Genomic DNA, 24,999 nt, shown 5'->3' on the forward strand with positions numbered 1-24,999 from the left:
ATTCTTATTTTGTCCTTAAGGCTTAAAAATCTGTTGGACCAATTTAACATTTTTCTTTTCTTTTTGCAGTCAGAATTGTCTTTCACAGCTACACACAAGTTCTTTGAAATTTATCCGGAAGAGTTGCACTTTAGCACAACTTTATCAACAGCAAATAGACTGTGATTTATAACACTGGATTATTAATTCATATAGTGGAGAGAAAAAGAAAGCATAAGCAAGTTCGATGTTGAACTGGTACAATATACTGTATACATATGTTTATTTTATCATACTGCTTGTCATTTCAGATGCACTTCAAGTATTACAAATAATACAAAAGAGGAATCATTAAGAACTGTAGGCCCCCATTGTAAATTTGCATAATACTAACATCCTGCCTCTTAAAAATGTATTCAGTTGTCTCCATACTTCATAATCATTAGTTACCTGATCAAGTCCACATTACTCACTAGTCTCCTAATGTCTATAGACTAGGGGTAGGCAAACTTCTTGACCCAATGGCCACATCTGATTCCCAAGTTTGATCAAAGGGCTAGATCGTGGCAGGATGTGGGTGGAGCTAACTAATGTAACAGTGTAGCCCAAAGACAGTGAGCCGGAGTTTTCTGCCAAAATACAGCTAGGCAAAGTGACCCTAATGGTAATTAGACAACATCCCCGACACCAAAAAATAGCAAAGTACAATTTGGTACAAAACAACACAGGCCCAGGGACAGCAGGCAGACACCCTAAGACAGCAAGACTCATAATTCAGCAGCATTTACCCAGCAAACACATAATGTGGCAGCATTTCCTCCAAAATACACAATGCGGCTGCGTTTCCTCCAAAATACACATGATGTGACAGCAATACCCCACAAAATACACATCGTGGAATCGTTTTTTTTCCACAAAATAACATTGTGGCAGCGTTACCCTACAGAATACACATTATGTGGCAGCATTACCTCCACAAAATAGACATATTGTGGCAGTATTCCCCACAAAATACACGTAATGCGTCAATGTTTTCGCATAATACACGTAATATGGCAATGTTGCCACAGAATACATGTAATGCGCCAGTGTTCCCACAAAATACACGTACTGCAGTAGTGTTAGCCACAAAATAACCAGCCACTATCCAGCCAAATACACATAATGCAGCTGTGTTTCCCACAAAATACATGTAATGCGGCAATGTTCTCACAAAATACACGTAATGCATACATTTTCTCACATAATACTTGTAATGCAGAATCCCGCACACAGAAAACAAACAGGGTTTTATATGAACAGTTCTCTATTTATTCTTCATTCACAACGTCTTTAAGGATTGTGGACAGGATGTACAGCTACAATCTCAGAGTTCCAATTCACATCACACGACTGCCTGACACATGTTTCACTGCCAAAAGCCACTTCCTCAGAGGCACACCATATACAAACATCAGCTGTGGAATAAAATATCTGTAGGGCCGCAATCTGATAAGTGCAGAGTGAACACGATCTGCGTCGTTACCTCGGGCGGCAGCCGCCGTCCAGGATATAGAAAGTGCAAGAGCTGACACACATGATACAAAATACATGTAATGCATACATTTTCTCACATGATACATGTAATGCAGCAGTGTTCCCACAAAATACACATATAGCAGCAGCGTTTCCTACAAAATATATGTAATGCGGCAATGTTCGCACAGAATACATGTAATGCAGCAATGTTCTCACAGAATACATGTAATGCGGCAATGTTCCTACAAAAGCACATGTACTGCGCTAGTATTTTCCACAAAATATACACAATGCGGCAGTGTTTCCCACAAAATACATGGAAGGCGGCAATTTTTCCACTCAATAAATGTAATGCGGCAATCTTCCTACAAAATACGTTCCCACACAATACACATAATGTGGCAGTATTTCCCACAAAATACACATAAGGAGACAATGTTCCCACAAAATACAAGTAAAATAAAAGCAATTTACTCACCTACCAGGGGACTATCAGGGAACATTAGAGGAAAACAGGGTACACACAAAACACTTAAGGTTTCCCCTAATTGGTTGCAATAATCCCTGTCTCTATTCATTAGAAATACAAAGATATTAGTTGTATGGAATGCCAAATACGTGTTTACAGCATGGGAGTACTTTTTCATGGACCACCCTTAGACTTCCCACTAGTTTTCGAGTGTCCTTCAAGCACATAAGCTTGACATAAACTTGCATGGGTTGCCAGAACACCCATAAAATTGAGGCATGCCCTGCTACAGCTGAATGAACTACCCAAGAAAACCCACACAAACATTGCTAATCCCTGTGCAAGCCTGAAACCACCAGATTCCACTGACAAGCAGGATGTATGGACAGATTAGGTGGAACCATGGTAAAAGTTCTCGCTAGATGATCTTGTGAAGCACAATTGTGTAAAGGAATGATGCCAGTTATGTGCATCGTGTGATAAATCAGACTCCTTGGGCTGTTCCAAGTTATTCTGTTTCTTAACTTCCAGGTGTTTTTTCCTGAAAATCTACACAAAATGGTTAATTTGCTACAGCTGATTATTTTAATCCCTTTGGCCAAGAATGTAAATTTAAATAAAATGTAGTTCCTTATTCCGTTTAGCGGTGGAAATCCACTGTTTTCATTCAACGGTTAATTAAAAAAAAGGTCAAAGGAGCACAACATTTATATGAACTCCACAACCTGAACAAACAAAGTAAGTATGAGGTAAACCCTTGGATCTTACAGAAGCGAAAGTGAATTGATGTGCAAATTTTTCAATTTTCCTTGTTAGCCGTGTTGTGAAAACAAAGGTTACACATTTGGTAAGGGGAAGCTCCCCCAACACCGACCACAGCCAGAGGGAACCAAATGGACCATTAACTAACACGCTCTGAGAAGAAGAAAACAACAGGCGGAGATCCGGCAAAGATGGCGCCGAAGGAGAAGGCCCGCAAGACCGACTCCCAGATCACTCCTACGCAGCATGATGAAGCAAAATCCCCGGAGTGGGAAGAGTCAGAGAGTCAGAACCGAGGATGGGACAGTGAGAAAGAGGATCTGGGTGGTGGTGAAGAAATGATGCCCCAGAGCTCCAGAATTGCCAGGGAAGTGGTGGCGCAGCTGAAGCCCGGGCTTGAAACTAAGATACAGGCAGCGGTGACGCAGTCATTGAAGAAAGTCCAGAAAGACATACAGGCGCATACCAAGCGAATCCAGCAAGCAGAAAATCGCATATCTAAACTTGAAGATGAGCAAGTCATTTCCAAAGGTACTGTAGATAAGATTCTAAAAGATAACAAGGAGATGCGCAGTAAAATAGAGGACTTAGAGAATCGCTCTAGAAGGAGTAATCTAAGATTGGTGGGTCTTCCCAAGAGTTATCTGCCCAATACTCTGCATGTGCTATGCGCAGAAACCATACCACATCTACTGGGGTTATCAGAAATTTGCAAGGTGGAAAGAGCGCACAGAGTGGGACCCCCATTATCGGAGTCGGGTAAGACGAGACCAAGAATCATCATGATAAAATACTTGGACTTCTCAGACAAAGTGGCCATTATGCGTGCATAACGGAAGATAAACCAAAAGCTGGAGTATGAGGGACATGTATTGAGGCTCTTCAAAGATTTCTCGATAGAAGTCTCAAAACAGAGGCAGAAATGTAACAAAGCGTGTGCGGAGTGTGTTAAGAGAAAGTGGAAATTACCCGGCCATTCTGTGAGTCACTGATGCGGATAATGAGACGCATGTTTTCACAACGGCAGAGAATGCAGAGGGTTTCTTGGCTGAACATAGAGAGACAAGTTTGACAAGGTCCACAACACCAAATGAAGCAGAAGAGGAGGACTGAACTTTCACAGAACTTTATCTGGCTGCATATGGGGGCACTGCTACGCAGTTAAGTATAAACTTAGCATACAAAGGTTCCGTAGAGATGTTTCAAATGGCTATAAGGTTGTTTAAAACATAGTTGGGCGGCGTGGGTTTGATGGGGTTCATACCTTGGAGTATTCCTGCGTTGAGAGGATAAAAGTGAAGTCATGTTGCGGTTTGTGCGGCGGGGATATCAACCCCGGGTTATATGGGATACCAAGTTTAACAGTTATGCCGTAACAAAAGTGTGTGTGTGTGTGTGGGGGGGGGAGGGGTAGGGGGAGGGGCGCCATAAGCTCTTGGATAGGGAAAGTGTCATTTGTGCATCAACAGGGGGCACTATTCGGGCACTCAGCAAAGATTCATACAGTGTATATTGATAAATGGTAATAAGGGTGGGTACCTGGAATGTTAAAGGCCTTAGATCCCAAGGGAAAAGGTCCATAGTTCTGAGACATCTCAAAAAGCTTAAAATAGACATAGCGCTCTTACAAGGGATGCATTTAACGGCAAACCAATTCATGTACATTAAAAAATACTGGGTGGGCCAGGTATTGGGTTCCCCAGCCATAAAAAATAAATCAGGGGTTTTGATTTTAATTAAGAGGCTACTAGGCTTCAAAAAAACATGATGATGCGGGGAGATGGCTGAGAGCCCGAATAGAGCTTGCTGGGGATGTTTTGGATATATTGTGTGTGTATGGTCCAAACGAGGATAACTTGGCCTGTCTTGGGGAGGTCAGCAAGATCATCTTATCAAGCGGTAGCTCAAACTAGGTGGTAGGTGGAAATTTCAATTCTGTGCTAGATATATCAGAGGACAAAATGGGGCATCCTACCCCGATGTATCAAAAGAAGGCGACACAACTAAAGGGATTTGCAGATGATTTGGGGCTCTAGGACATCTGGAGATGGCTACATCCATATGATAAGGCCTTTACATTTTACTCACATCCTCATGATCTATGGACCCGCATAGATCTCTTCTTAGTATCTATGCCTATTTCACAACGGACCGTAAGTGTGGACATTACCGATATGATTATATCCGATCACACTCCAGTAATCCTAGACATAACAGAAATTAAACCAAGGGGATCGGATATACTTTGGCGTTTTCCTGTCCAACTATATGGGGATCAGGGTTTCACTGAGCTGCTCAAGATGTGGTGGCATGAGTATCAAGAGGACAATCAGGCACACAGGCATGATCCCATATTATTTTGGGAAGCTGCAAAGCCAGTCTTGAGGGGCAGAATTATTTCTATTAATTTTCTTCCTACTGACCTTCACCGCCTCACAAGCAAAGGCCAGCATCCACTACAAACGCCAGGAGCTTCTACAGATCGGATCAAGCAGCACAGGAGATTACTTTAACACGGAATCAATACTGCAGGAGATTCTTAGATCACCAGGTCTTTCGTTAACCACTGCTATCCTCGGAAATAGACGGGGCAGAAAGCGAAGCAAGAGGAAACAAAAGAGAGGTAAGCGATCAGGACTGCTAACTAGACTGAGAGCTACTCCACATAAAACCCCTCTTCCTAGCGCACTGCTTGCAAATGTGAGATCCCTCGCAAATAAAATGGATGAGCTCTGACTGGATATCTCCACGTATAAAACTATGAGAGACTGTTGCCTTTTGATTTTTTCGGAGACATGGCTGGACCCCTCCATACCAGACGCTGCAGTTGAGCTTGCAGGTCACACGCTTCACCGTTCTGATCGAACGCATGATTCTGACAAGAAAACAGGTGGAGGACTATGTGTTTATTATATCAATAATGCTTGGTGCACTAACGTAACCATAATCAACAAGTCTTGTTCACCTGATGTGGAATATTTAATGCTGAGATGTCGACCGTTTTACCTACCCAGGGAACATACAGTTATTATAATTATGGCAGTATACATTCCACCTCATGCCAATACTAAGTCAGCAAATGAACAACTGTTTGATATCATTAGTAAGCAACAGAATTTACACCCTGATGCAATTTTCATCATTGCTGGAGATTTTAACCAAGCAAATCTTAAGAAGGTATTTCCCAGATTTTATCAGCATGTGGACTGTAAAACCAGAGGAGAAAACACCTTGGATCATGTCTATACAAACATAAAAAGTGCCTATAAGATCACCCAACGCCCCCCACTGGGACAGTCTGACCATCTATCTTTGTTTCTTATTCCCGCATACAAAGCCATTATCAACACTGCTAAACCATTTAGCAAGTCTGTTAAAGTCTGGCCTGAGACTGCCATCTCTCAGCTCCAAGATTGCTTTGAAAATACGGATTGGGATATTTTCTTTCATGAAACAGACCTGGAGACGAGTACTTCCTCTGTATTGTCATATGTTAATTTCTGTGTGGACACCATCACTGTCAACAAAAGAATTACGGTTTACCCAAATCATAAACCATGGATAACAAAAGAACTCAAGGGACTTCTAAAGAATAGAAACAAAGCTTTTAAGATACAGGACAAAGACGCATATTCTTCAGCCAGAGCAAGTCTGAAAAAAGGCATACGAAATGCAAAACTTAAATACAAACAAAGAATTGAGGAAAACTTTGAAAATGACTCAAACCCAAGGAGGATGTGGCAAAGCATTCAACTATTCACAGATTACAAAAAGAAGAATAGCACTCAATATACACTGGACAATAACATCCCCAGCCTAGCAGAGGAACTTAACTTCTTTGCTAGATTTGAAAAAGACAACAATCGGCCTCCCGTCAACTTTGGGCCCACTACAGACTCACAGCCATTAATCCTTCACATACATGAAGTGCAGCAAGCACTCACAAATATCAACACCAGGAAAGCTGCAGGTCCTGATGGTGTGCAAGGACGTGTGCTCCAGGCCTGTGCTGGTCAACTAGCGAAAGTTTTTACACAAATATTCAACCTCTCTCTGTCCTTGGGTGTAGTTCCATCATGCCTTAAATCTACAACCATTGTGCCAGTCCCAAAAAATCCTAGGATAACCTGTCTTAATGATTATCGACCAGTTGCTCTAACCCCTGTCATCGCCAAGTGCTTTGAACGACTGGTAGCCACACACATCAAGGCCTCCATCCCAGCAAATCTAGATCAACACCAGTTTGCTTACCGTACAAATAGATCGACTGAGGATGCCATCTGTGTAGCTCTCCATGCTGCCCTCTCACACCTGGAAAAGCCCAACTCCTATGTTAGGATGCTCTTTGTTGACTACAGCTCCGCATTTAACACCATTGTACCTAGCCAGCTGAACAAAAAACTCCATGCACTAGGTCTTGCTCCCTCCATATGTACTTGGTTATTGGACTTCCTTACTAATCGCCCTCAAACTGTCAGACTAGGAAAACAGACATCCTCCACCCTTACCCTGAGCACTGGCGTGCCACAGGGCTGTGTATTAAGCCCTCTCCTCTATGCACTTTTGACCCATGACTGCCAGCCTATCCATACCTCAAACGTAATTGTTAAGTTTGCAGATGATACGACGGTCATTGGGCTTATATCAGACAATGAGGAAGCTGCATACAGAGAAGAAGTTAGGAACCTGACTGCATGGTGCGACATTAACAACCTGTTATTAAATACAAAGAAGACCAAAGAAATTATTCTGGACTTTAGGACCACCAAAAAGACTACTCACCTACCACTAATGATCAATGCAGAGGCTGTGGAGAGAGTTTCCAGCTTAAAATTTTTGGGAGTCACCATCGCAGAGAACCTGTCCTGGGCTGACAATGCTTTAGCTCTAACTAGCAAAGCACAACAACGCCTCTACTTTCTGAGAAAACTAAGGAGCGCTAACCTCCCACAGAAGCTGCTGGTTAATTTCTACAGATGCACTATAGAAAGCGTTCTGACCAATTGCATGACGGCCTGGTACAACAGCTGCACGAAGGCTACTAGAGAAGCCCTGCAGCGAGTTGTTAAAACAGCAGAAGCCATTATTGGCACTGAACTACCATCACTGGAACTTTTGTATAATACTCGCAGCTTGAGAAGGGCCAAAAACATTATCAAGGACAACACTCACCCTGGAAATGCCCTGTTTGAGCTCCTTCCATCAGGTAAACGTTTTAGATCAATCCGCACACACACAAACAGACTGAAAGACAGCTTTTTCCCATCTGCCATAAACTTGATAAACTCTGAATCCTCTCTGAAATAATTAACACTGTGTACAAATTGTTTAAACATCTGTAATACCTGGCACACTTGTATAATTTCTTCTCTTCCTTGTTACTATCACTATGTTCCCTATATGCACCGTGGGGTTGTCATGAAAAGTAATTTCGTTGTGTTACACAATGACAATAAAGTGAATTGAATATATGTCGGGGAAAAAAGGAAGCTCAAGCCAAGTATGATTTAGCAGTTAAAGAGGTGAGAGAAGCAAATAAAAAGTACATAGCGGTCCCTAGCGGGGAAAATAGGTTATGCTGGCTAAAAAAGAAACAGGAGACAGATAAATGGCTATAAATCTTACCAAGACCTTAAGTATCGCAGGTACGGAAATAAGATGGGACGCGTGCTTAGCAATCTACTTAAAGGGGAGAGGAGTAACACAAATATTTTATCTTTGAGATCGTCAACAGGCCAAACCCTGACAGATCCCAAACAAATAAACGAGGCTCTAGCTTCATTTTATGAGAAGCTCTATTCGTTTAACTCTGGGGGAATAAATAGGGAATTAAAGAACCAAATTCTTGATGGAATTAATCTTCCAGCTCTGGGGGAGGGGGATCTTCAAACACTCAATGCAGAAATAACGAAGGGGGAAGTGACAGAAGTTATTAAGTCCCTGACAAACCATAAAGCACCAGGGTCGGATAGTCTAACGACTGAATTATTTAAGCTCTTGAAGGAGGAGATCTCTGATCCTTTATGCCAGATGTTTAATTATATACTTCAAAAAAAATGTTATGCCCCAATCAGAAAATAATGCCTATATCAAACTCCTGTTAAAAGTGGGAAAAGATCCTCTTCTGCCAGAAGCTTTCAGACCAGTGTCACTGATGAATATAGATATTAAGCTATTAAGTAAGATATTGGCTGACAGGTTAGCTTCAGTAAGGCATAAATTAGTCAGCCCATGTCAAGCAGGTTTTGTACGCCAGCGCTCAGCCACTATGAATTTATGAAAAGTCCTTACGGTTCTGGACTGGGCAAAAGCCTATCCCATCTCATGTCGAGAGTCAGCAATGCTGCTTCTTGACATAGAAAGTGTTCGACAACATCAGATGGGATTGGCTAAAAGCAGTACTCCAAAAGATGAATATAACGGGCCCATTTGCTAATTATGTAGAGATGACGCATATCAACCCTACAGCTCAAATACATACTCCCAGGTTCCTTTCACACAGATTCAAACTACAAAAGGTAATGCGCCAAGCCTGCCCCCTATCGCCGTTGCTTTTTAATTTGGCGTTTGAACCTATGTTGAGAATTTTACAGGAACAAATAAGGGGAATAGAGGTGGGTAATGAAACAGTCACATTAGCAGCTTTTGCAGATGATATTTTACTGTTTCTGGCACAACCGCACAATGACTTACCTAAAGTATTTCAAATAGTGCAAGAATTGGAGACCTATAGTGGCTTCAAAATAAATCAGGATAAGAGCGATTTGCTGTATCTGACCTCACGACCACCGAACTCAAAAGGACCAGAGGATTAAGGTCCAGATAAAAACAGAGGTCAAATACTTAGGCCTCGTTTCCATCTATGCGCCTCTATCCGCTTCTGTCCGCTTTTTATCAGCACATCAATGTTACAGATTGATACATGTTGCTGAAAAGCGGACAGAAGCGCACAGATGGAAACAAGGCCTAGGCATCAGAATGAAGGTTGTGAATAAATTATCGCAAACTTGGTGTCCAGCAACTCTCTTGTCATTTGCTTCAGTATCTTTACTCTATTGAATATAACAGTATAGTGCCATGTCTGGGGTGGGGTAGCTTATAAAGGCGAGTTAGTGCATGCAGACATTTATCCAAAGGGCATTTCTTACAGTATGATCAGGAGTCACAACAACAGCACCCTGTTTTTTGGCAACATATAAATGTGGTATATAAAAAGGTGAAATAACTGGCTAATCTGCTTGCTTTCCAAAGCAAATCTCTATTTTTCTTTCTTAGGATCTTATTGAGTTATAGAAGTATAATATATTATTGAGCAGTAATAACATGGCACCAATATACAGTATTATGACACTCTATTTTATGAATTTGCTGAAAACTAACAAGATCATGGTGCTTGCTAAGGAAATTTACATGACATTATATGGCCAAACAAATTCTCCTAGCCAACTCAGCAGGGGAACTGAAGAGACCAGAGTGCTACATCTAAAACGTGTTACAAGAGCCCCTGCAGCTTGAGAGTCATTCAGCCATTCTCTGCTCTCAGCATGCTGCTATCACCTCTGACAATAATTACAGTTAGTCCCCGGTTAACGAACGTGACGGAGACTGTAGGTTTTTTTTTTTAACCTGAATCCATTTGTAATACTGTGCTTCAAGTGACTGCTCCTGTGCCGCCTCTGCCCCCCTGTGACTCCAGTGTTACACTGTGCCCCTCTCTGTACCACCAGTGTCTCCCTCTGTGCCCCTACTGTACCCCAGTGCCTTCATTGCCCCCATTTTTCCCTCTGCGTCCTTACTGTACCTCCACTGCCCATGTTGCGCCACCTGTGTCCCCCCGTTCCTCTACTGCGTCACCTATGTAGCCCCACTGCCCCCCTTGTGCCTCCACTGTGTCACCTGTGTCCCCTTAAGCCTCCACTCACCCATTTTGCCTCCACTGCCCCATTGTGCCCCCTGTTTCACCTCTGCCCCAATTGTAATTACTTTGTGCCTCCACTGCCCCCACTGCGGCACCTTGTACTTCCTGTGCCCCCCCCCCCCCCATGCCTTCACATCCCCATTTGTTCCTCCACTGTGCCACCTGTGTCCACCCTGTGCCTTCACTGTCCCCATTGTGACACCTTTGTGCCTCTTGTGTTCCCTCCTGGGCCTTCGCAGCATCCCCTTTGTGCCATTTCTGCCCCCTTTTGTGTCTTATGTGGCCCCCTTTGTGCCATCTATTCACTCCTTCATGTCTCCTGCACCTTACTTACTCACCTCCCATACCAATTTATGAAAACTTACTACGGTCTGCATTGGCTTTGGCACACATAAATTATGCCATCAGGACGGGAGCAAGTTTGGGACAATGAGTTGTCTGTAAGTCTACCGCTCGTTACCTGTATGTAGCAGATTTAGCTGAACAAGGTTTCTGACAAACGGGTCAGGGATAAAATACTGTGTAAGTATATGGCCCCCCGAAGAAAGCTAGGGTGGGATCTGGTAATCTACAACAGCTCTACTCATTGTCCCTGTATATGGTGACATAGTCTTACAGTTCTTTCCAGTTTAGAAGATTCAATACTGACACTTACTTGTAAGCATCTGGTAAATGCTGCGCGTTATTAGTATATTAGGTCATTTAGCATGAGTTACCAAGTGTTGCCAATATCAAATGGGAGATAAAGAAAAGGCATGGTGTGACAAGAAACGAAGCATGAATGAATGACATCATCTGAGCACACGCAGTATATACAATTGCTGTCCATTTGAACTAAATGAGCATTATTCACTTATCCAACCACGCATATGTTGCATTGCAGTTACTGTAACATTGTGGGAAATTGGCAGCATATGTGCACATGGGATGATGGTGGTGGATAGGAATTAGATCATGGATGATGAAGCCAATTTCTAGTCTCCAGTAAATATCATAATTGAAATACTGCTCTTAATGTGAACCAAATATCAGACATTTCATTTAGCCAATTATAGGTGAGCTAAGGGTATGGCCCAGGACACATAATGCATGTGTAATAAGTGAAGATGTCTATAATAACCTCTTTTAATGTGCCTGTTAACGGTACAAATTTTAGTGAACAAGCATATTTTTGATTACATCATTCAGATTGAAAGAAAAGCTTGTATTTAATTTATTCACACCACTAAAGAATCCAACTTGCGATCATCTCCACCAGTTTTGATCATAATTTCTTTAACCTCCCTAGTGTTAAAGAGTAACTGTCAGGCTACAAAAGCTAATTTAAACCTCTATTCTCCTGTGTTAAACAGTTTAGAAGGAAGCCAAAAAGGCATTACTGAAGATAAAAATCTCTCTTACATTTGATGTGTGCTTATCAGCAAAGCTGTTATTCCCAAGCTCTTAAGAAGACGCAAGCCGCGTACCATACTGCAAAGCATTCTGGGGTTCTCCCCTCGGCTGCTAATGAGAAGTTACAGGGTCAAGTAACAATAGCATGTAACTCAGTCCAGCGCACAGCACTGATAAATCTCCCGGCAGAGTACACTGCAGGAGTCCGCTATTGTTCCTAGCCACATGGCTCATTAATATTCACTGCACACTGTGTTATTCAGTACGAGCTTTTCTGTGATCAGGAAGCAGGGAGGACATGACGACACATTTGGCTTCATAGGAGACAGACAAACATGGAACCTGTCATGAGCTGCCAGGAGCAACATTCTCTGCATATACTATATAAAAATTCTGTGAAATCCAAACGTGGACAGTGAAATGCATATGTAATGTAAGTACAGCCTATATTTAGCTACTGATACTGTATATGTGTTTATTTTCTCTGAGACCTTATACCTAACAGCTCCTCTTTAAGGTCGTGCTTGACTCAGCCTTAAAAAAATATCTAAAAGTGGTAAGGACGAGTCAGGCTCATCCAGTAATTACAATTACTCATCTGCAGCGTTGCTGGCATGCGTGATCCCTTGCCGTTACCTTGCGGCTTCCCTTCGAGTGTATTCCCGTTTTTTTCTCAGTGATCTCCTCTTCTTTTTCCTTTGTGCCTTCCTGTCCATCGGCGATCATGTCCCCTGGCATGTCCCTCTGATGACTCTGCGTGTGACCCCTGGTGTCAGGCACACTACAAACATCTGTATTGGATCCAATGTAAAATAAATTCAAGTGTAAAAAAAGCTATGGGCAGCACTACTGCCTATAGCAGCAAATAATAAAGTAAAAAAAAAAATGTATTAAAAATGTAAAAAATATTTTTAAAAATGTGCTTTTTTATATTGTACACATTCGTGTGCACAGCTTGCAAGACTGCAACTTGCAAGCAATCCGCAAAAATGCTTACAATATAAAGAAATGCTTAACCACTTAACGACCGCCTAACGCCCATAGGCGTCGGCGGGTCGTTAGTGGTATAGCATGGAAACGGCCGCTCGATCGAGCCATGCTAGTTCACGGAGACTGTCTCCGTGAACAGTGTGCGAGCCGCCGATCGCGGCTCGCACGCATAATGTAAACATCCGGGGAAGAAATCCCCGCTGTTTACATCACACGGCGCTGCTGCCTCTGATTGGCCGGGGATCGCCGGCATCTGATAGGCAGAAGCCTATCCTATCCGGCGCAGGACGGAACTCCGTCCTGCGCCGCTCACAGGGTAAGGGAGAGGGAGGGAAAGACGGGGAGGGCGGAAAGCGCTGCGGAGGGGAGCTTTGAAGAGCCCCCCCCCCCCGGAAAGTGCGGGCAGCCGGCGGCGATCAGACCCCCCCAGCAGGACATCCCCCTAGTGGGGAAAAAAGGGGGGAAGTCTGATCGCCCTGGCTATTTCCTGATCGGTGCTGCGGGCTGGAGAGTCCACGCAGCACCGATCAGAAGAAAATCACGTGGTCCTTAAGTGGTTAAAGAGTATCCAGAATGTTTGTAGATTATAGGACACAGAGGCATGTTCTCTGCCCATTGACATGCCTCTGTGTCCTCCTATTGCCGCTGCTAGTCCCCCCTGGGCTCTGCTGTCCCTCCTGAAAGCTAGCCACAATCTGATTGTCCTAGCCTCTTTTTCCCCTTCCAGCCATCAATGACTCTGCACCCCCGCCTCCTTCAGTTTGCTCCCCTGCCTCCATCGCCTCGCTCCCCCACCTCCGCTAGCATCCTCCAGTCAGCAAACAAAACCATGACCCAGGAAGTACTGGGTCTTGGCTCTCTTGGATTTCCTCCGCCGGTGATAGGTAGTTACATAGGCTGCGGAGGATTAACAGGGCCACAGAGAGCAGCGGGGATCAGCATAGATGCATTCAGGAGGCGGTGTAGAGCAGGTAGTATGCTTTTTTTTTTTTTATTATTTTCATGCCGCCTTGGCATCTCTTTAAAATATTATACTGATTTTGGTATAAAAATAGCATGAAAATTAAACGCTGGGGAGGTTTAGGTAGCTTTCGATACTGTGTTCCGTTAAGATTGATTGGGCCCATCAGCTTCTCAGTTTACATGCAATAAGATCTGAATAATCTGATTAGAAATACGATTGTTCACTAAAAATTGTACCATTAATGGGCACCCCTTAAAAATGTCCCCTAAGTACATGGACTGTTATACAGTAAGAATACATTAAAGAACTTCCAAATCACATTTAAAATTCTCTTTGTAGACAGCATTTAATGTTAAAAGCAAACGGTTAAATATCCTTGTGAGCTGAATTGCAGAATTATTTTTAATTTTGCACAGGTTATCTTGTTATCCAGATAGCCTAGTCAGGTGTGTAGCTACCGAATCGTAGGCTCCAGAGCAAATGTTACTAAGCAATTTTACATTGGCTCAGATGTCACAGATGAGGGAGAATTAGACAGGCTAAACTCTCTAAATACATACAATGTGCATGTGTCTAGGCTTTCCTTTCATCCTGTGCAAGAGTTTAGGTCCATTTTAACACTATACAAGACACACAAAAGGGATAATCATCACCACTATAACAGCAATGAGGAGCTTATACGGACCGTCTTTACCAGGGGAACAGTTGCAGTGGCAACCTCTACAAACACTTTTCCTGCACCAGTTAGCCTATCCACACTGCCACAAAAAAAAACAAAAAAAAAACATGGGCAACAGACATTCAGCTTACAGTATTACACAAGGAAACCATAAATAAGGCAAAACATGGAAACCATGAATAAGGCAAAACATAAAGATACAAAACAGAAAACCATACATCAACTCAGCTTGGTATAGTAGGGCACATAAAAAGCTCATATCAAAAAGGCACAAGAACATGAGATTAAAGTCTGGTATCCAAAATGAGGACATGAAGGGGCATGGGCCCAACATGGGAGGGGGAAAAAAAGAGGGGATTGTCCTAGATCCAACTGATTCTGGACACCCCTAGAAAGGCTACAGAGATCCAAGGGTCCCACACCTTGTGAAAGTGAAGAATTCGGTCAACTAGGATAGCATTTATAGACTCACAGGTCAATGTATCATTAATTCTGTCAACTATTTGGAGATAAGAGAGGTGTGACGAGTTGGCAGCAATGTGAGTCTTCACCGAGAATAAATTGAGTTAGTTTGTGCTGAGCGTGGGGAACAGCATCTGGTTTAAGTCCCAACAGAAACATTTTAGGATCAAGAGTGATATGTTTAGAGAAAAGCTTATCAATCAGAACACGTATTCTTCCCCACAGACGTGAGACCCTCGGGCATGAATATAAAACATCGTACCTGGGACACTATAACCTCAAAAACATAACTGATTCCTTGCTGGGTCAATAATGTGTAATTTGTGGGGGACTAAATAGGTGCGATGTAGGAGCCTAATCGAGACTTCCATATTAGTAGTTTGCATACTACCCTTAGACAAATTAACCTTTGTTAATATTCCCCTTTGCTAACTATAACCTACCCCACTCCCTACCTTCTAATTTGATCCTTTTTAATTATTCACCATCTACCTCTGCAAACTCACCTATTTCCCTCACATAGTCTTGCAGTTTACTCCAGACTCCAATCACACATTGCTTGTAGTTTATCCCAAACCATATTAAAATAGTGAGCACTAATTTTACAATACTATCCTTATTACACTAATTGTAAATACGTATGCAAGTTTGTAGGGCAATTTTTATAGCAATGTCTCTGTCTTCTGTTTTTTTGTTTACAGTTGTTTATCCCCTGTTTATTGCCTGAAGAAGTGGGCTGTGCCCGCGAAACGCATTGCATCCTTGGGGTATCTTCAATAAATGTGTATTTATTTATTTAATCACAGTCCTTGGTGTCTGCTTTAACGGAGGCAAGTCCACCACTTCCTCCCAGCAATTTTTTAAAAATGTTATGTACTTTTATTCTACTGGCGCCTCTGTTCACCTACCAGTATACCCTTAGACAAAGTTTCTAAACATTGGACCCATTGTTCCTCGTCAAGGGAGGATCACAGATCTAGCTCCCAATGTTTCTGGTAGGGATGTATGTAGCCAAAAGGAGGTTTGTTAAAGTCAGCGTAAAGGAGGGATGATGCTAGGAACACACAATATGTTTTTTGCGGTCGATTCTCCGCACTATCGATTCTCTGCTCAATTCTCTTATCTTCTGCTTGTTTTTCTTATCTTTTTTCCATTCACTTCTATGAGAAATCGAGCGGAGAATCGGACATGACGGAATTTATCAATTGAAGGCATCTATCGGAATGATTCTTCCTGCAAAAACGAAACGTGTGTTCCCAGCATTATACATCCTTTTGCATAAGATCCTAGGTACAAATGCTTTTGAAGTGGGTGGGCTGAGCAGAGGTGCCCAGCTTGGCCAAAGTAAGGATAAAGTGATAAAGCAGTCTGTTGGTATGGGGCGGATTATCTCCAGAACGTAAGTCCAGGTGGTGATCATACTTCTCACCATATAAAATTGGAGAGTAGGGTCCCCTGATCAGCCCACCACGAGAAACTAGAGGCCTGCAGGCCCTCAGAAAAGTCAGGGTTCTGTCATGTGGGAGGGCTTTTGTTTTTTAAAACCTATTTTGTGCCTATCTTCCCATGTCTTTCTGTCTCTTCATCACTCAAGTGAAGTAGTTGGCAGTAGCTGGGAGAGGGCATACGCCCATGTTTTCCCAGTGAGCACAAAGCAGACTACCTGACTCCACCCACCTTTTAACTATGCTGCTGAGAAATTAACTCTTTGTGGCCAGCACTATAACCACTGCCTGGCAAAGTCTAATCCTCTTCTCCCACCTGTTCTGTATGCCATAAATTTAACCCTTCTCACAACATTAACTTTATAAAAGGGTTAAATAAAAGAGCAGTGAGAAATCATCTCTTATTACTAGGCAGACAAGGGGTACGAGAGGCACATTTGGCTTTTATAAAAGCACCGAGGATAATGTGGGGAAGGGTTAAATATGTTACTGTACACTGGACGGGGACTGGATAGAGAGATAACACAAGCTGAATTGTAATTTCCATGCGGGCCTCAAACAGTTATTCTCTCAGCAACAGAGAAAGGAGACGAGCAGGGTCAGTTTATCTGCTCTCTGCTGAGGGAGAAACTCCTACTCTTCTGGCAGCTGCCTCTTTATTGAAGTGACCTGTGGATCACATGCATGGCAGGATTTCAGACAAGGCCACAAAGGCCATGACCTAGGGCACCAGGAAAGCAAGGGACAGGCTGTGGGTGGCAGTAGCAGTTAGCCTGTGGAACATTCATCCTGCTACACAGTGTTTGCACATAGCGGTGGGCAGGTATCAACAGCCTGATCTGGCACTCGGGATAAGGGACAGCAAACGGGAACTTACAGTGATCTCTGAGCTGCCTGTCAGTCACCGAATGTGCCGCTCGCCATAGAGCTGACAATATAATCACTGCCATCATGTCAGTTACTGTCCTCAGGGGAGCTGATAATGTAATTCCTGCCATCACTTCATTAACTGTCCTCAGAGGAGCCTACAATCTAATACCTGCCGTGTTGAGGGGAAGCTTAGGATGCTTTTAGTCCGAGGGAAGCTTGTCATAGTGGGCCTTTGTCGGTAAAAAGTAAAAATCCAGCCATGATCACATGACTGACTTTGCAAAAAGAAGGTCTCTGGAACATCTGAATTAGGTAGGAAAACTTTGTAATGGTTCTTCTTCACCTTTATTTACAACCAAAATCTGGGAAGGTGAGCTAAGGCTTTAAAGAATCCAAGAAAAACGAATGTGTAAAATAAACTAATAAACTGAAATAACAGAACTGTGCAAAATAAGGAAATGTGTGAAATGGCATATCTGCTTTGACATCTTCAACACGAACGTACAAAGGTCCTGTGTGAAGAAAAAAAAAAGACTGGGGAAGCATACTGCTTTATCTCACCTAGTGGAAGGGATCTCCATTGTATGTTTGTGTTTCTTTTGCATTTTCAGCTGGAGAGCATATGTGGCATGAAAGGAGTCAGCATGTATCTGGGGCAGGAGGTAGCAGGATGTAAGCCTTCACTGTTGTCCCCTGACAGCTGCCCTACTTACCTGCTTGTTCCAGTGTCACTTCCTGCACTGCAAGAGAGATGCTCATTTAAAAATAGATCTAGAGAGCTTCTGTTCATTTATTACTGTGGTATGTGCTGCAAACTTGTTATTATGGGATAAAATAAATGAACTGTAAGGCAGACAGATGCAAAGTGCCTCATCTAAGTATTTAAACTGCATATTTTACTTGTGCTGATGTTGTTGGTTCAGTAAACATGTAGACAATACAAAAGAAATCAGAACAAAATTAAATGCGTCTGATTCCATTCCATAATAATTTTGTGTGCAATCTAAGCTTTTAGATACAAGGTTCATTGACTGTGCAATCAGGGAGTCTTTTTAAGTGAACCCAGGACACTTTAATAAAAAGCCTCTGGGTCCTCCACTTCTTTCTCAAGACCACCACCGCTGCCCAAGACCCTCTGACAGCTGCTCCTCTTAGTATAAAAAAAAAGGAGGTGGAAAAGGTCATATCAAACTCATTTTGAGTATTATCTTGCTTGGTTAGAGCATTAAAAGAGTATTTTACTGATAAGGTTTGAAAATATCTACTTGGAGAAAACTCATGAGAAAAGTCAATAGGACATGACCCATAATCTGCATTGCACTGATGAGATTTGAGTACTATTTAATACTTCTGAGCTAGTCAGAATATATACAGTATATTACTGTGTATAAGCAGACTTTCTAACATGCACATAGGCCTCGATTCATCATTCTCTTTGAGATAACTTTTTCCAGTTTGTTAAATTACCGAATTCGAAGTTTAGCGATTTCTAGTTGTATTCATCAAAGTTTTTCCTCATTCGGTGTGAATTCGATAACAATTCGGTAACCATTCGGTAACGTGTCGATATTTCCATTTTACAGTGGTACTTTAACACAAGGCCATAAGATTCCCATGGAATTGTGGGTAAAAGGCAGTCCTTTGAGCACTACGTAGCAACATTCTGAATAGGACTTTACACCTGGACCAGGATTCTGAAAGTGGTTGGGACAATCCCACAATTTGATAGGAGCCTTTTCTAAAAAATTATAGTGCAGCTAGCAAATTAGTTAACCCTGACACTGCCTGTGTTCTCTTACAAGATGATTCAAGAGAAATGCAGATGTCCTGTTATAGCAAATAAATCTATTCTCTTACAAATTTATATGGTTGCAGACCTTATTCTTGCCCTTCTGCGCCTTTGAATCACTCTCAGCTGATACATAACCACTTCAAATGGCTCCATCTTCTCTGTCAGCAATGATCTGACAGGAATAACGACAGAGCAGTGAAGGAGATAACTAATCCTTAATGTAACGCTAAACCACGCCCACTTTCTTTTTCATGAATTGCACTTTATTCCGTTTTAGCGAATCGTTACCGAATCGTTAACGAATGTTCGCTAACAGCTGTAGATAACTTTGATGAATCCTGAAATGAAGTTAACAAATTCGGTATTTTACCAAACTGTTGTTAACAAATTTGCTAAGTGTTGATGAATCGAGGCCATTGTGGGCTAAAAGTAGAGATTTAGCTTATCTGTGGGCTATAGATGCTGGTGGTACTTTGTGTGTTCCCCTATGAAGATCGCGTGTTGGAACCATGAGGTAAAGCGTAGCTACCTCTCCTCACTCCTGCTTGCAACCCCAGCAGCTTTGTAAATGGCTGCTAGAGCTGTACGCTCGCTGTAGTCACATGACACATAAGCTATAAAAAGCTGCCAGGGAGATGCAAGGATGTATCACCTCTCACATTTTTGTAAATATTTTATTGTATCTTTTCATGGGACAACACTGAAGATATGACATTTTGATACAATGTAAAGTAGTCTGTGTCTGTGTACAGCTTGTATTACAGTGTATATTTGCCGTCCCATCAAATAAACACACAGCCATTAATGTCTAAACCAAGGGTCCCCAAACTTTTTCGGTCAAAGGCCGAGGTTAACATACTTTGGACTGCTGGGGGGCCGGAACATACATAAATGGATATTGAAAAACATTACATAGAATCTACGTATTGATTTCACCCCCCAATCTTGCCTGGAGGAGACCTACCAGCTGCAGCCATTCAGTCATGTGGCGCCCGAAGAAAGTCTTTGTGCACCAGACGGTGAAGCATACCCAGGTGACAACCTGCCATCCAGTTGGACAGCAGTGTCACCTGATGAACCTGATTGGAAGCCGGCGAATGACTGCTTGTTGGTTTCCACAGTATGTGGATGGGTGGTGCCAGCACTGCTATTCTATATGCAGGCCACTGATATTTAAAGGTGCAGTGGGCAACAGCTATAAGTTATACATTTGGTGTTTGGGGGGGGGGGGCAGTGAAAAAGCCTCAGGGGGCTGCATTCGGCACGTGAGCCTTAGTTTGAGGACCACACTGGTCTAAACCCTTGGCAACAAAAGTTAGTTCATCTCTAAGTGAAGAATATAAAAATGTTGCCCAATTAGACATTATCCCTCCCCAGGGTCATGTCACTTGTTAGTGTTGAAGGTCTCAGATATGAATGGGGAGTAGGAATGTTAAATTTGGTGTTATTGCTCTCACACTCTCTCATACTGTTCATTGGAAATCCGACATGGTTCCTCATGTCCTGTTGCAGAAATCAACTGTACTCTCTAAAGATCTAAAAAAAACAACTGTTGCTCTACATAAAGATGGCCTAAGCTATGAGAAGTTGCCAACAACCTGAGTAGCAAAGGCCACACAGCAGTTTAACAGAGCAGGTTCCAATCAGAAGTGTCTTTGCCATGGTTGACCTTGCTCTACAGCATATCCAGCGATTGTCATTTAAAATAGATGTATGAGTGCTGGCAGCTTTGCATTCACAGATCAATTCCTAAAGGTGCGTACACACACCTGATCTCTTCAAACGATGGGTCGTCAGACCCGCCCACGGGGCGGCCGTTCTGATGACAGTCTCCCCTTGTGTACAGTCGGTTGGCAGGCTGATAAGGCTGGTTTTGACCAATCTGCAGAGCGGATCAGTCAAAACCAGCCTTATCAGCCTGCCGACAAACTGTACACCTGGGGAAACTGTCGTCAGAACAGGCGCCCGTGGGCGGGTCTGACGACCTGACGTTTGAAGAGATCAGGCATGTGTACGCACCTTAAGGGTACTGGTTAGATAAGCCAGGTAGTTAAGTAACCAATCAAGGCCTCCCACTTGATAATTTAACCAAACATTAAATTATGAAGCGGCAGTCCTGGTTTGATTACCTATTTTCTGTAACCACCAGACTTATTTAACCAGTATCATGAAAACATATATAATGAATTGCTAATTATTTGTAAATTGTCATTACAGTATGTTTTAGGACCAATAGGTCCTGTTATTGACCGCAGGATTAACTAGTGTTGTCTGGACTGGGCCACTGCAACACCACAATGTCCTGTTGCATAGATCAATTTTGGCCAAGCTTTAGCTGTAACACAGATGGTCTCACACTTGACTCTAAATACTTTGGTAGAGTTCTTTGTTGACTCAATGACTGCAAGGCTCTCAGGTCTTGTGACTGCAAAACAAGCTCAAATCATCACCCGTCTACGCCATGTTTGCTACCTGGTAACAAAGATACGAGGTCGGCACTCCACAGGCGATATAAACTTGCGTTTATTGGATAAGCTGTAAACACGACATGTTTTGGGGTCACCCCCTTCCTCAAGTGTACATACAACCCTGACACACAGTCATCTAATATACTCTAGCTACTAAAGTGCACCACACCCTTCAATCCAAGACACACCCCTTCTGGTCAGCAGACCAAGGTGATGTCAGACACATTAACCCCGTAGGATCAATCCATACAATTACTTACTGGGCACTACACCTGTAATGTCTACCCAGCTAAACACTTAAGGTAAACATGAGCGAAAAAGCAAACATGAGCGAAAAGCATACATGAGCGAACAGCATACATAAGCACAGTACTTCCGGTAATGTCAGTCCTGTAACCCATTTCAATCAATTTGTAACAATTATATCAACAGTATCAACTTGTACAGCGACTCACAGACCCAGGGTACGATATGTTCCCTTTCTCGACCGCCCACCACACGATGACAATCATCATGACCTGGGGGAGAAAGCACATCAACAAACAATTATTAGCAGTATGAAATATATTCTATGAAATATATTCTGCACGTGACACACTACAGGAAACATTTTAGACTAAACATATCGTTTAAACCTTTAGGGCTCACTGAATCAAGCCTCCTCATCCATCTTGCCTCCTTCTGCAGCAATAATCTATCCCTATCACCTCCTCTGGTGAGTGGGGGCACATGGTCTAATACCATCCATCCATCATAAAAACCATTCTGAATTCTCAGAAACAAACATTCCACAGAGCTGCACCTACCCAGGTGTTGCCACCTTTGTAGTATTGTCGCGCACTCACTAAAGGATCAAACCCATAGTCATTACAGGAAGTGCAACAACTGAAAAGAGGGATGACGCATGCAGTATTTAACAAGGTAAAGAGCTGGCACATCCAAATTTTATCTTTATTGGTTCCATGTAAAAGAATATGGCCAACGTTTCGGAACCACGTAAAACCCCTTTATCAAGGCAATGGGCCTGATTCACAAAGCGGTGATAACTCAGTTATCACGCCTAAAAGACTTTAGGCGTGATAACCTTTGCACCGCTGAGTAAGCACCGATTTGTGCTCTTTATCGCACGCAAAGTCCTGCGCGCAAAGTTTTAAGCACGCAATCACGTAATTCCGCGCGCAGTGCCCATAGGGTTTAATGGGCGCATCGCGCGCACTGCACCGCGCGCTGCGCGATAGCATGCGCAAAACTTTGCGCGAGTTACATTTTATCACACCTAAACTGAGTTTAGGCGTGATAAAGGGCTTTTCACAGGCGTGCAAACACTTTGCACCGCTTTGTGAATCGGGCCCAATGTTTGCTCAGAGGCAAAGATCTGTCTGCTGCTGTGCAAAAGTTCCTGCAAAGGAAGTAGGAGTCTGGCTCCTCTAAATACTCGCAGAGAGCGATGTGTATTGTCTGGGATCAGCAGCAGCCAGTCAGTGTTGCCACCTGTGATAAAATCAGAATGTAAGTCAGGGTGAGGAAAGAGTTTACAATGTAGAAACACTGAATAAAAAATTTAGAAAGTAATATTGTTAATAAATAAGCAATTTTATTAATTACACTATTTTTACTACAGTTCCATTTAAGGTTCTTTTCACACTGTAGCAAGAATACGCTAAACTGCATTGGGCAGAATAATGTGCATAACGTTCTACTCATCATGCATAATTACACTCATAGTTCTGCTTATTGCCGTTTAGTGCATACACCCCTGTGTTGGTTGCAATCTATCGCAACAAATCACATCTCAGCGTGATGCAATTATATCCCTATGGTGCTTCCACATTGAGTGCAGTGCAGTGGGTTCCAATAGAGCAGTGTTTCTCAACATTTTATTGGTATGTACCCCTTTTAAAACCCTGTACTCACCAAGTACCCCCTAGCATAGTAAACATTATCACACGTACCCCTTGACAAATATATATTTAATCGTAGTACATTATAATTGGTTCTAAACCATTTCCAAGCATTAACTATTGCTTTTAATTAGCTAAAATACTCATTTGGTGCTGTTTAAATAAGATTTATCATTTTCTAAAACTCTAAATTTGTTATTTTTGGTTAAGTATAATCAAGCCCGAGTACCCCCTAGAACCCTCAGAAGTACCCCCTGGGGTACGCGTACCACACGTTGAGAACCTATGCAATAGAGTAACGCACAACATGCTGTGCAAGCACTGGGTAAAGTGTGTATATTCAATGTCAGTGAAGCATACTTTCGGGGTCATTCACACTAGTGAATGCATTTGAAATGCTTGTAAAAATGCTTGCATTTGTCAGTGTGTTTTTGTGCATTTCATTGTGTGTTTTCATGCATTTCCCCGCATTTTCTGATTTCTTGTTCCAGGGGAAGTGGTGTAGAGGGAAAGGAAACCAGCTGATTCAGCTGGACTTGTCTGCATGGCATGATCCATGCTCTGAGATGCACATAGCATGCATTACTATGCGCTGCTCATAGACTATTATTAGTGTTTGCTGCACATGCATAAGTGTTTGCTGCACATGCATAAGGCGATTTAATCACTCCCCTCACATTGAAATGCACTGCTCAGCAACGCACTGCTTTACTGTGAATGTTAAAAAAAAAGTCTATGTTACCATGTTTGTGATCTTGTTTATTGCCCACTATTGTGCTAATTCATCATTATTTTTACAGGTGCAGTAATTTACAGAAGCCCATTGACAAAATCCTTGTTCGGTAACTGTTCTCCGTGCAGTGAAGTGCAATAGAAAAAAGGCATCCCCGACATCCCTTTAGATGTGCATGTTATACTGTCTCTGCTTGCTCTGAATCTGCTCTGTCCCATTAGTCTTAACATTTTATTCAATTGCCACAGCTTACATGAACTGGTAAGAAACATTACACATGCCCTCAGGGGTGTATCTGGATAATATAGAGCCTATGGCAAACATTGAAATTGCACCCCCCCCCCCCCCCCTTAAAAACACATCCTTTGTCATGTCCATGTGTTATGGTTACCTGTTTTTTTTTTTGGCTTGGCATATTGCTAAAGTTACTTTTTGGAAAATATATTGTCTTATTTCCTCTCTGTCCTCTTCCTCTTTTCTATCACTAAGCCAAGTGAGCCCTACATACATAAATTAAGTAGCCAAGTTCCCCAGATAACAATTAATCTGATATGAGGTCTGATTCTGAGGCATGGTGCCCCATGGTGCTGTGCACCCCTTTAGATACGCCTCTGCATGCCCTGATTATGTGATTTTTTCCACTAGTTCCCACTAGCT

This window comes from Hyperolius riggenbachi, chromosome 7 (genome assembly GCF_040937935.1).
Source record: "Hyperolius riggenbachi isolate aHypRig1 chromosome 7, aHypRig1.pri, whole genome shotgun sequence".
NCBI classification, from domain to species: Eukaryota; Metazoa; Chordata; class Amphibia; order Anura; family Hyperoliidae; genus Hyperolius; species Hyperolius riggenbachi.